Source organism: Tiliqua scincoides, chromosome 5 (assembly GCF_035046505.1).
Source record: "Tiliqua scincoides isolate rTilSci1 chromosome 5, rTilSci1.hap2, whole genome shotgun sequence".
Taxonomy (NCBI): domain Eukaryota; kingdom Metazoa; phylum Chordata; class Lepidosauria; order Squamata; family Scincidae; genus Tiliqua; species Tiliqua scincoides.
The window spans coordinates 6,096,359-6,110,133 of record NC_089825.1 but is presented as its reverse complement, the minus strand read 5'-3'; positions in this window follow the sequence as shown (position 1 = coordinate 6,110,133).

Here is a 13,775-nt window from a genome sequence, read left to right as displayed (position 1 = left end):
ATGGATGGCCTGGGATCTAGTATTGGCAACCTTCAGTCTCAAAAGACTCTGGTATTGCACTCTGAAAGATGGTTCTGGCACAGCGTCTGGTGTGGCTGAAAAGGCCGATTTGGGAGTGACAATCCCTTCCACACTGGGAGCAAGTACAGTCTGTCCCTGGTCTGTCTCCCTGGCTGGGGGCCTTCCTTCTTTGCCTCTTAGCCTCAGACTGTTGGCCAAGTGTCTCTTCAAACTGGGAAAGGCCATGCTGCACAGCCTGCCTCCAAGCGGGCCGCTCAGAGGCCAGGGTTTCCCACCTGTTGAGGTCCACTCCTAAGGCCTTCAGATCCCTCTTGCAGATGTCCTTGTATCGCAGCTGTGGTCTACCTGTAGGGCGCTTTCCTTGCACGAGTTCTCCATAGAGGAGATCCTTTGGGATCCGGCCATCATCCATTATCACGACATGACCGAGCCAACGCAGGCATCTCTGTTTCAGCAGTGCATACATGCTAGGGCTGGGATACTGCACAATTAAGTCACTGTGCTTAATTGTAGTAGGGGCACCACCTGACTTTGGCCTCTCCTTTGTGTAATCAGGCTGCACTCTCAACCACTCACTCCTTTCCTCCACTCTACTTGCTCCACTCTACTTGCTTAAGGTCCCCAACAATTCAGAAGATGGGCTGGCCCTGGTGATGGATAAAGGGTATACTTGCACCTGTGCAAATGCCCCAAACAGTTGAGTACCCACTTTTCTTTGACGCATGAACAATTCATAGGATCTGCACCTCTGCACAGGTTGATTGAGCATCAGTCACAAGCCAGTGCACAGCTACGTAGGGGAACCAGAGAGCAGGTGCTGTGCTTCAAGCTTCCTGAAGCTGAAGCAATATCTGTACATCCTTCTGAGCTTGGTGTCCTCCCAATTCCTGAGCTGGGAGGGTGTTCTGGTGCCTACTGCTGCTGTGTGTGGGCACTTGCGCTGAGGTTCTCCAGCACCATCGCCACTCACCCCCTCCCTCCTCAATCATCATCTCAGCACAGGGCTGCAAAATACTCCTGTCACAAAGCTGCAGGGGATTGTCTGGATACTTGTCCAGTTTCACTCTTAGTGGAATCCTGCATTCCAGTGGCATAGCTAGAGTGGGTGCGAAGCATTAAGTTTTACAAGTGCCTAAACGTGCCGTGCAAGTAGCCTCCCCCACTCCCCTTCAGAGCCATTCTGGGCAGCGGGAGCAAAATGGAGGCATTTGCTTCTGTTTTGCTCCCACAACCTGGAATGGTTCCAAAGGGGGGGGGAGGGGCTGCTTGCATGGTGCGTTCAGGCGCCTGCAAAACTTAGTGCTTTGCACCCCCACTAGCTATGCCACTGCAGCATTCTTGTCTCTTTTTCTGCCCCCTCTTGTTTTTCTTCCACATCCATCTCCTCCTTCCCACAGGCAGCCTGTCTGAGTCTCATCCTCCCTTGCTTAATAACAGTGAGTCACTATTCACACAACACTAAATTAAGCTGCTAATTAAATATGGGGTTTTTCTCGTTAGGGCTCTAGACACGCTGTACTTAAACAGCACACTAAATTATTGTTTGCTTGCATTCTTCTGCCACCAAAAACTTTTTCCTTCAGCTCGACTGAACCAACAACAAGCCCGCACTTGCAAAGGCACAGATTCCAATTCTCTTTGGGCCTTGCAGTCCTTGTGCATCAAAATCAAATTCTGTATTTCAGCACAACAAAGGCTGGGGAAGCAATTTCTGTTTGCTGTGTGGAATTCAGCCTCTTACACGGAGTTATTGCCGTTTAGGAAAAAATGCTCAGGCCTCGTTTCTCTGGTCCCAGAACAAGTGTGTCCCACGGGGCCCTCACTAGGAAAGGCCTTCTCTGTTTCGAAAACCCGAAAGCTTGATAGATGTCCTACATCTCCTTTTTTAAAATTCCTCACATTGTTTAATATTTAAATGCTTTTAAAAGGTCACTTTTTAAATTCCTCACACTTTTAGTAGCCTGATTTAAATACAGTATACTTGTTGCCTTGTTCCTGGGATCTGTCCAATCTTGAATGCACTCTGGAGACCAGATGGCAAACTCATCGACTCCTGTATGTTTTGAGATACCCCAGGCACTAAAGCGTTTGGCCAGCCCCCCGTTGTCAATTTCCTCTTATCTGTGCACAGCAAATGCCAGGAGGTACCACAAAACTCTAGGACTTCAGATTTGTGAGAGAGCATATACTTAAGAACAAGGACTTATCTAGACCAGTTCCCTGTTTCTTAAGGTGGCCCACCAGATCCATCTGGGAGCACTCAAGACATTTGTATCCTGTTGCCATTCCCTTGCACCTGGCATTCAGAGATAGGCTACCTCTAAAACCCAGAAGTTGCATATAGTCACCTGAACTGGAAAGCTGTGATGGGGTTTTCCTCCATAAATCTGTCCAATGCCCCTTTAAAGACATCCAAGCCAGGTGCCATCACCACATCCTGGGGCATATCACCTAGGGAGGGTTAGGGTCATAGGTTTCCAATCAAGCATTTCACTTTCCTTCTATCCTTGTTAAAGCTTTAGGCTGTCTATGGAGAGTCAACATATGAGCAGGAGTAAGCCAAGAATGATGCCCCCATGCTGATACATCAGTTAGCCACAACCCCAGGCACCCACACATTCAGCACTCATCTACAAAGGGGATTCACACACAGGTGTTGTCCTCCTTGTTATTTAGGATCACTCTAAATTGCATGCGCATGTTCAGCAATTGCCTTTGCAGACAAGCATGGAGCATGTGGTCACCCAGAGTCATGGCTGGCTCCCATTCTACTGTTTGCTCCCTGCAACTTCCTTGAGACCACATCACCTTCTCTCTCTTTCTCTCTCTCTCTCCTTACCAAGAGGACCTGGGCCTGCCACTCATTGTTCAAAACATGACTTGTATGCTTCCAAAACTTTTTCTTTCACTTGCTTTTGATGGGTTCCAGTAAATGGCACATAATCAGGTCACCCCAAATAAATATACAGATTCAGGGAAATAAGTTTGCATCTGTATCACCAAGCACAATCTACATTTTGGTCTCATTTTGGGACTTGCCATCTCTGGATCTCTGAGTTTGGCTAAAGTGCTCCACATATGTCCTGCTCAGGCCTCATTTAAAAGTGCTTTCCCCCCACCCTCCCAACCAGCCTCCCGCATTTAGCAGTAACACCTTGTGAGTCCATTAGGAATTGACTCCTACATTCTGCAGAAGGTGTGTGCCTCTATGTGAATGCCTCCCCTAACCTGCTGGTAGGGTTTCTGCTCAGTGTATGGCCATGGGAGATCAGTTCTCACAAATAGCCACTGAGGAGGTAAAGTTTTGTCTAGGCTGCATCACTGCAGGGGCTTGCCCACCTGACTGAATGCTGTTTCATACAAAATAAAAAAAATCCCCGCACAAAGAAAACTAGCATGTCATTAGAAGGGAAGGTCCAAATGCCCAACTTGTCCAGTGCTTTGGTTACCACAGTGCCCAAATGGATTATAGCATGTGGGGGTGGGGGTCTGAAGTGGCATGTAACATTTGAGCTCTTGCATGAAGCAAGTAGGGACCTGTTTGCCATGAAGAGGCAGCCACCAAGGCTTCGGGGGAGGGGGGAGCAACAGTCAAATTCCTACAGAGGGTTGCCAGGTTACAATGTGGAGATTGATGCTGCAGCCTTAAATTTAGCACATGATGGTTCTCCTTGCCATCTCCCACCTTCATGTCAGGAAAAAATTCACCTGCTTAATTTCTTCGTCTATTAGAGACACATGAGCAGGACCAGTGAGATGGCCCTCAAGGATATCATATTGTGCTTTTGCAGAATACTGAAGTCTGTCCAATACAGATGTGATTTCTCATGCTGCGTACACTGCACTTCATTAGAGGAGCCATATGTTGGAGCTCAATCTGAGGTTGCCCTTACACAGCATCAGAGGAGTTCCAATAAAAAAAAAAAAGGTGGCAACTTTAGCTTTTGAAACATGCTGGTGGCGGAACTTTCCCTTCCTAAATACTATTCCTGGAGAAAGAGGTGGAAGACGCTGGTGTCCAAAGACAACTGAGAATACAGTTTGGATCTTTTGGGGGGTTGGTAAAGTGTTGTATATTTTGTATTTTGGAGACTGCACAGAGGCTTACAAGTCTGCCTTAATAGCACAGACCGGCTGTTTGGGTTTAAAAAAAGAAACCCAAACCCCAAGCTAACCTTTTGTTTCTCAGACAAATGCTCTTTTGTACTGCGGATGTATGGTATTTTCTTCTGGTTTTAAATTGGTTCCTTGATTTCTCTCCTTCTTTCTTTATCTGCTCTCAGAGACTTTTCCTGATTAGAAGAGATTTTGCACTTCACTACTTGATTAAATAATGAATACATTTCTGTTTGATTTGCAGTTGCTTACTTAATTAAATTTCTTTTCAGTGCCCCAATTTTCATTATAATTTCAATTTTGCATTTAATCACTGTGTTGTTCTTTGCTGCCACCTTTCCTAATAGGGGTCTATTCTCCTGTCAGAACGCTCGGAGAACTCAGAGGGGAATTACATGCCTATATCAAGGGCAGAAAAAAAATCTCCTATTGGTGCAGTTATTTGTGAAGTTAATGAGGAAAGGGAGAACTTAAAAGAGGTTGAAACATTTTTTGTTCCACGTGTGTCTCAAGGAAACCTCCATCTAAATACCTACGGAAAGTGGTGTAAAAATGGTTGACGCCTATTAATTTTTGTGTGTTTCTTGATGCATAATTGGGATTAAGAAATGGTCTCTCTAAGACTAAGACTAAGCCAGAGTGCAGGCTGTGAATCTTGTAAGCACTAGGGAAACTGGGTCAGACAAGAACAGGCTTGTTGTCAACTGTCCCCCTTTAGAAGGTAAACTACTGCCACAATTAGGATTGATCAATCTCCCATTTCCCTTTGGATCCACCTGTGAGTTTGACATCCTTTAACTCAGTTTCCTCTCAATGCTTCCAGTAAAATGAGCTTTGCAAGAGGTGAGCTGCTAGGGCAAACTGGAGCTTACTGTGCCACTGTGCTCTTACCCAAATGTCACATCCATTTCAATGGAGTTTGTTCAGAAAAAATTGCTAGGGGGTTGTGTTCAGCATCACAATTGTGTTGGCAACCTTCAGTCTCGAGAGACTATGGTATCGCGCTCTGAAAGGTGGTTTTGGAACATCATCTAGTGTGGCTGAAAAGGCCAATTCCGGAGTGACACATCACAATTGTGTTTATGTATACTAGCCTGGTCTCATGTTAGCCCACTTGCAATGAATCTGTGGCTAAATGTATGCTGGCATCCATATCATCATCAACAACAACAACAACAACATCGTGCCTTTGTGCAGAGAAGCCTGAGGATTAGAACCAAGCACATTCTTTAGAAGTGTTCAAATCTTTACAGGAAAGACTTTCAGATACTTGTAATCACATCAAGACAGACTTTGTCCAAGCTGCCCACCCTCCATGCATTATGGTCTGCCACGTTTTTGAATCTCTCTCCTCCACCTTGTGCTTTACTGGCAGGCAGCACAATCAGGAGTTTTTCTAAGCCCCAAAGGTTCACTAATGCATCGGCTTGCACCCTTCACCTTAATGCAGACCTGTAGGTATGGTAGCCCACCAACAAGGCTACTGTCTGACCAGGAGAAAAGTAGCCTGGCCCTGTTCTTATACCCAACAACAGCTCAACATACAGAAATCAGTAGAGGAAGTTTTTCACAGCCTGGAGATAACCTCATTGCTTATTGCTCACTGTCTTGGTTGGGATCACAGCAGGGGAAGTGGGGACTTTTAACTCAGCCTCAGGCCTGCTCCATTGCAGGGACCCCAGGCCTGCTATTTTGCTATTTGTCCTCAGTGAGAAGCTGCCATTGGTGTAAATAATCATTTCTTGCCCATTTCCCGCAGCGCCCTGCTTCCATCTTAATCCAAACCGCATCCTCCCACAGTGGTTATTTAACGAAGGGGAAAAGTGCAGGAGCAAACCATGTGATTAATGTCGTGTCTCATTTGTCTCTTCCCAGAATGCTGGGTTTATGGCCTCAGTAGGGTCATGAAGTTGCTGTGATGAACAAACTCACCTGAACGGGCATAGGAAAGACTGAGCATAAGAGTCCTGGAAGGAACACACATAGTATCATTGTACTGTAGGTTAGAGTTGCCTGACGTCATCCCAACCCATCTTCAGGGTGATGGGCCATCTCCAGTAAAAGCCAATGTGGATGTAGTGGTTAGAGCAGTAGACTCAGAAAAGAGAGCACTGGGTTTAGATCCCCACTTTGCAACAATGACCTAGGGCCATTTCTCTCTCTCTCTCTCTCTCTCTCTCTCCAGGTTTGCTGGGAGCATAAAAGGGGGGAAGGAGGAGCACATATGCCACCTTGAGATCTTTGCAGACAGAATGGAAGAAAGTGGTACCTAAGCCCACTTGGTATTGGCAACCTTCAGTCTCGAAAGACTGGTATTGCGCTCTGAATGGTGGTTCTGGCACAGCGTCTAGTGTGGCTGAGAAGGCCAATCCGGGAGTGACAATCCCTTCCACACCGGGAGCAAGTGCAGTCTGTCCCTGGTCTGTCTCCCTGGCTATGGGCCTTCCTTCTTTGCCTCTTAGCCTCAGACTGTTGGCCAAGTGTCTCTTCAAACTGGGAAAGGACATGCTGCACAGCCTGCCTTCAAGCGGGCTGCTCAGAGGCCAAGGTTTTCCACCTGTTGAGGTCCACTCCTAAGGCCTTCAGATCCCTCTTGCAGATGTCCTTGTATCGCAGCTGTGGTCTACCTGTAGGGCGCTTTCCCTGCCCGAGTTCTCCATAGAGGAGATCCTTTGGGATCCGGCCATCATCCATTCTCACGACATGACCGAGCCAATGCAGGCGTCTCTGTTTCAGCAGTGCATACATGCTAGGGATTCCAGCACATTCCAGGACTGTGTTGTTTGGAACTTTGTCCTGCCAGGTGATGCCGAGGATGCGTCGGAGGCAGCGCATGTGGAAAGCGTTCGGATTCCTCTCCTGTTGTGAGCGGAGAGTCCATGACTCGCTGCAGTACAGAAGTGTACTCAGGACGCAAGCTCTGTAGACCTGGATCTTGGTATGTTCTGTCAGCTTCTTGTTGAAGCAGACTCTCTTTGTGAGTCTGGAAAACGTGGTAGCTGCTTTACCGATGCGTTTGTTTAGCTCAGTATCGAGAGAAAGAGTGTCGGAGATCGTTGAGCCAAGGTACACAAAGTCATGGACAACCTCCAGTTCATGCGCAGAGATTGTAATGCAGGGAGGTGAGTCCGCATCCTGAACCATGACCTGTGTTTTCTTTAGGCTGATTGTCAGTCCAAAATCTTGGCAGGCCTTGCTAAAACGATCCATGAGCTGCTGGAGATATTTGGCAGAGTGGGTAGTGACAGCTGCATCGTCGGCAAAGAGGAAGTCATGAAGACATTTCAGCTGGACTTTGGACTTTGCTCTCAATCTGGAGAGGTTGAAGAGCTTTCTATCTGATCTGGTCTGGAGATAGATGCCTTCTGTTGCAGTTCCAAAGGCCTGCTTCAGCAGGACAGTGAAGAAAATCCCAAACAAGGTTGGTGCAAGAACACAGCCCTGCTTCACGCCGCTTCGGATGACAAAGGGGTCTGATGTGGAGCCATCGAAGACAACAGTGCCCTTCATGTCCTTGTGGAAGGATCTGATGATGCTGCAAGACCCGGGATCAGAGAAAAGTGGAGGAATTTGCACAAGCGCTTGAGGAATCTCTTCCAGGCCCGGTCGATGCAAACGCATCCAACAGATGGGAACATTTCAAGAATGCCGTTTACAACACCGCCTTGTCCATATTTGGCAAGAAGACCAACAAGATGGCAGACTGGTTTGAAGCCCACTCTGAGGAGTTGACACCAGTCACTGAGGAAAAGAGAGCTCAAGCAGCACACAAGGCCTGTCGCAGTGAGCGCAACCTGCAGGTCCTCCGAGCTGCTCACAGCAAAGTCCAGCAGACTGCCAGGAGATGTGCTAACGACTACTGGCTTCAGCTCTGCTCCCAGATACAGGTAGCAGCTGACACAGGCAACATCAAGGGGATGTATGACGGTATCAAGCAGGCCCTAGGTCCAACACCTAAGCCCAATTCAGGCAAAATTCTGCCTGTTGAGACCCCACATGGATGGCAGGGCAGCAAGAGCATGCTAAGCTGCCCTGCCCCTCCCACCAACGCACTCCAGAAGCCCCACCCTCTTTCCAGTGCATGCATTTTGTGTGCAGCAACAAATGTTGCATGCATGGGGGTCAGCTTTGGGAGTGTCGCAGTTGAAGGTAACTTGCTGTGCATGGTTACTCCCTTCCCTGCCATGTGGACTTTGAAACATGCAGAGTTCTGTCTGATTGGGGGATGGATACAACCCAGTACAGCCTTTATACTAGTTTAGCCATTCTGGCTTCCCCCAAAGGATCCTGGGGATTGTACTTGGGTGGGGTGTGTATGTGTGCTGAGAATATCATTAAAAAGTCCTTGCAGACTGACAGCTCTCTGACTTTTCTGAGGAGAGGGAATGGTTATTAAACTCTATTAGCCTGTGGGGTAGCTATGTCCCAAGAACATGCCTGCTGCATCCAACAGGTGCAAGTTTCTGTAGTGTGTGCGAGGGAGGTCTACGATTCCCCACTCACTCTCCAGCAATGCTGAGATTCCATCCAGCAGAGGGCAGCATTAAGGCATCCAGCAAGGCAAGCAGACCTGGTGTAGGTGTTAATTGAAGCACAGGCTTTTGATACCACACAAAAACCACCTGCAGGGAATTCCTCTTTAAAAGTCCTTCAGGCAACTAGCTAAATAGCATGAAAGAGAGGAACTCTTAACAGGTGCTTTGTTAAATGCTTCTGCAAATAATGAAAAAGGAGACATCAGGTTGTTTTTTTTTTAGTAAGAACTTGTGAGCATGTTTTATTCTGCCACTGAAGTTCAGAAACTCACACACACGTGTGTGTATACCTATGCATGCTGTATCATGCTTTTTTGTAGCGCTCTGCAAATGATCACCCCAGCCTCAAACGGACCCTAGTTACTCGAGCAGTTCCCATTTTGGGGGCTATGTTACCTGTCCCTTGGAAATCATTGTCCCCATTTATCTCTCTCTTTACCCTCGGGTTGGATGTGTGCCTTGTTAAAATCTCGGTTTGATTGTGTGAATTGCTTGCATGGTCAAGTCAGCTCCCTCCCCAAGTCTCTAAAAGTAACATTTTTGGGGAGAAAGGTATCTTGGCTCTAGTACCCACGTGCTCATACCTGCACATAAACATTAAGGTGCATCAAGCCATGCATGATTGTACAAGCCATGCTGTGTATGTGCAACCTCCTCATTTTAGAAATGGGCTATGTCAGAATGCCAGATGCAAGGGAGGGCACCAGGATGAGGTCTCTTGTTATCTGGTGTGCTCCCTGGGGCATTTGGTGGGCCGCTGTGAGATACAGGAAGCTGGACTAGATGGGCCTATGGCCTGATCCAGTGGGGCTGTTCTTATGTTCTTAACTACAATTCCCAAGAAGCCTTGCGGGTCTCTTGTTATCTGGTGTGCTCCCTGGGGCATTTGGTGGGCCGCTGTGAGATACAGGAAGCTGGACTAGATGGGCCTATGGCCTGATCCAGTGGGGCTGTTCTTATGTTCTTAACTACAATTCCCAAGAAGCCTTGCGGGTCTCTTGTTATCTGGTGTGCTCCCTGGGGCATTTGGTGGGCCGCTGTGAGATACAGGAAGCTGGACTAGATGGGCCTATTGCCTGATCCAGTGAGGCTGTTCTTATGTTCTTAACTACAATTCCCAGGAGGCCTTGCAGGTCTCTTGTTATCAGGTGTGCTCCCTGGGGCATTTGATGGGCCGCTGTGAGATACAGGAAGCTGGACTAGATGGGCCTATGGCCTGATCCAGTGAGGCTGTTCTTATGTTCTTAACTACAATTCCCAGGAGGCCTTGCAGGTCTCTTGTTATCAGGTGTGCTCCCTGGGCCATTTGATGGGCCGCTGTGAGATACAGGAAGCTGGACTAGATGGGCCTATGGCCTGATCCAGTGAGGCTGTTCTTATGTTCTTAACTACAATTCCCAGGAGGCCTTGCAGGTCTCTTGTTATCAGGTGTGCTCCCTGGGCCATTTGGTGGGCCGCTGTGAGATACAGGAAGCTGGACTAGATGGGCCTATGGCCTGATCCAGTGGGGCTGTTCTTATGTTCTTATGTTCTATATCAGGCAGATGGCCATTTTGCACATTGCAGCCCCCACCCCCAATGTGTATTGATGACTCTGGATCTCTCTCCAAGTAGAAAAGCCTGTTCCCAACATGTCATCATAGACTTATGTAACCAAAGAAACAGAACCCAGGCTATGACTACACAGATCAAGGTTAGCACTACTATTCTTCCTTGGAGAAACATCTGAGCATTTCTGCTCAGGAGCCAAAGATGTTTCTATACGGTACGAGAGTTTTTCAGGAGGGCTCAGCTGCATTTTGGGCGAGGTGGGGTCACAGCAGGTGGGACGATCTATGGTGACCCTGAATGCTTCTCTGGGAAAGCATCAGGCACTGCGCCTTTGCACACACCATTGTGTAGTGAGGATGCCAGGAGCCCCCTGTCTCTGCCACGCTGGGTAGCCTGGCCTTTACGGATAGGCAGCTTGGAACAGGCGATCCCTTTCATTCATAGTATGCACTGCTTGCTCAACTTAATGAGGAATCTTTGGCTAGTAAGGCCCCCTGCCTGCGACTTCCATGCCTACATGACCTGCAGCTTCCAGCTCTGTGACCATCACACTCCCAAAGATGTCCTGCTCCTTGAAGTGACTCTACCCTTTCTCCCTTGTGCCCTGTATGCCTGGAACTGCCACCAAGAACGCTGGCACAAAGCTGTCTCTCTTCTTTAAAATCCCTCCTCGAAAATTCACCTTCGCTACAGCCCCTTAGTTACTATTACCTAAAGGGATGAAGCCAAAGTCCATGTAAGTAAATGAAACATATGTTAGTCCCCTGTTCTTCATGTCTCCTGATTTCTTCCCTCCCTCTATTGCTTCCCCCGTATTGAATTTTAGACTGTGACTTCCTCCAGGCTGGGACTGACCTTGTTTTTACTTTTTAAGCATCATGCACCAGATGCACATAATCCCATGGTATGCAGACTCACCTTTCAAAAATTCCAAACCTCTCCCTTTGCTACCTCTTCTTGCGTCGCATTTCCCACCTGTGTCCTGCTCCTAAGGAAAACCCTGGGCTCTTTTTTGCTCACACAGAGTATCAAAAAACAAACAAAAAGTACTGGCAAAGCTGGCATTTGTTTTTTTCAGTTCCAGCGTAACCTGCTCTTCCAGTCCTGCTTTGTAGCGCACATAACTGGACACAAATGACAATTTCTGTTAAATTGTAATCTTTTGCAAATGCATGTTCTAAGACACACAGTAATCACTGAATTTCTGGTGTGCACTCAGAACCATGTAAATGTGTAGGACAAAGCGCTTTAGGCAACAGCCCCCTTTGTGAATGGGCGCCCCTCTCAAAAGCTCTTTCATCGTTGCAGGGGGATCTGGAAGTGAAGAATCTTCAAGAGGGGTAAGAGTGGGAGGATACAGTCCAGCGTTTTTCCATTTTTTTTCCTTCTCACACTGACCTCTATTCTCTTCTCTATGGTCTTTTTCTCTTGAGATGTCACTTCTGGCTTCTGGAGACTCTTCCAGGTTCTGCAACTCTGTTTCTAGAGCAACTGTCCGTAGTAATGAATTGTCTGTCCACTGACGGAGCCGGTGGAGGAAGAGGGACAGACAATTTGTTATTACAGACATTTACCCTAGAACCAGAGCTGCATTTCCAGCCATTTTCAACTGTTCCGTTTCAAACTCCTGGGGCACACCTGTGGACCTTTTGTGGCACACCAGTGTGCCATGGCACACCGGTTGAGTATTGCTGATCCCAACACTTTCCCTACCCTCACCAGTAGGACTTACCTCTGGCCTATGAAAAAGAGATCACCCCTTATCTCCCCGATTCTGTTCCAAAGGACTGGAGCTCCAGGGGCCCTAAAACCTAGTCACTTAGTAAAATACTGTCTTGCGGGCAGTGCTGCAACAGGCTTAAATCCTGACACATCTTGTCATGGTGGCCTTAAACACATGGCCTGACAGAGTGACTTGGTGAAGCCACCAACACTAGATGATCCCACCTGTTGGTCTGGCATCTGATCTTAAAAGTGCTTCACTTGATTCTACATCTTAAATTCTTCTTTTTTTACATGCCAGCCTGTAAGTTCAAATCATGTTTAATTGCCATCTGGCTTCTCATGCCTTTTGCAAATGCACAAAAGGAGGCTGTAAAAGGTTTTGGGGGGCAGTGAAATTCTCTAATTAACATTGTATTTATATTTTTTAAAACCTGCCCAAGCCACTCTGCCAATGGAGAGTGAAGGGGGAGTGAGAGAATGACTTTGTCTCTAAGCTCTTTTGTATTGTTAACTTTTGATTATTAGGCCACTTGGATGTTGCAGAAAAGATTTTCTCTTCATGATGCTCCTTCCCCCTCACTGACATGGAATTTTTTCTTGCTTAACATCTCTTCTCCTACTGGAGCTGCAGCCATCACTGGGCAGAGTCAGGCCTACCAATTCCTGTCTTCATTTTATGTGCAAGGAATTTGTTGCAGCTCTGCAGCGTAAACACTGAAGTTACAGGAAGTAGCTTTACTAGAGGGTGCGGACTGCGCTGGGTGACACCCCTGGGGTGTGTATGACACCACTAATGGACAAAATTTTGGAAACTTTTTGGAAAATTTGTATTTATGAATGATACCACCATGTTATATATATCATTGGAAAGATATTTCTTGCAGAATGTAATGAAACCAACTGTGTTGAATTATCTTTAATCTATCAAAAATTATGGCCAATTAACCAGAAAGAGAAAGAAAAAAAACTACCTTATGTAACAAAAAGTGGATTTCCTTAACTCATAACCGACAAACAAGGCTGATTGTTCTGAGAGCCAATGAGGTGTTATTATGACACAGCAGGGAACCAATAAGGTGTTAGGATGAGTCAGCTCTCATTTCCATGTATCAGAGCTAATACCAGAACTCTTATTTAGTTGTGTGAGTGCCATCAAGTTGGCCGTTGGTTTTTGTTGGTTGCGGATTTGTTGGGTGACCTGTACTGTTCGATACAAAAATAAATATATAATGTTAATGGGGGGGTTACACCAACTGTAGTGATGCCACTGTATTTAGGTTGTGCATATGATACTGTACATTGTAATTTATTCTGTATGGTCTGGTATGGGAGGTGGTCCATCATGGCGGTGATGTCATGACCTCTCACACCAGGTGATGCAAATCCTAGTGAGATTTGTGGTTACCAGAGTGGTCAGTACTGACATTAAAACATTTGTGCACTAAAAGCAAATATTCAAGACAAGGCCTCCAGGTCTCCTCTACTCCCAGTCAAAACTGGATGGAAGCAAAGCCTCCATAAGTTGGACAGAAGGTGGAATTTACTGGGAAAAAATCCAAAATGCCCTACACGTTTTGGCAGAAGAACCCTTCCTTGGGAGCACAGGAAACCTCTTAATGCGTGCAAGAAATTCTGCAGCTTATGGTCTTCTTTAATGAAACAAGAGAGAGAGAGAGAGAGAGAGAGAGAGAGAGAGAGAGAAGGGAAACTGAGCCATGGGAAAACAGGGAAGAATCTGTAATTATTCTAATTAAACTTAAAACTTAGTTATGTAGAGACAAGAACTAAGGGGATTACGGGGTTATGCCAAAGTCATCACAGAAAAGA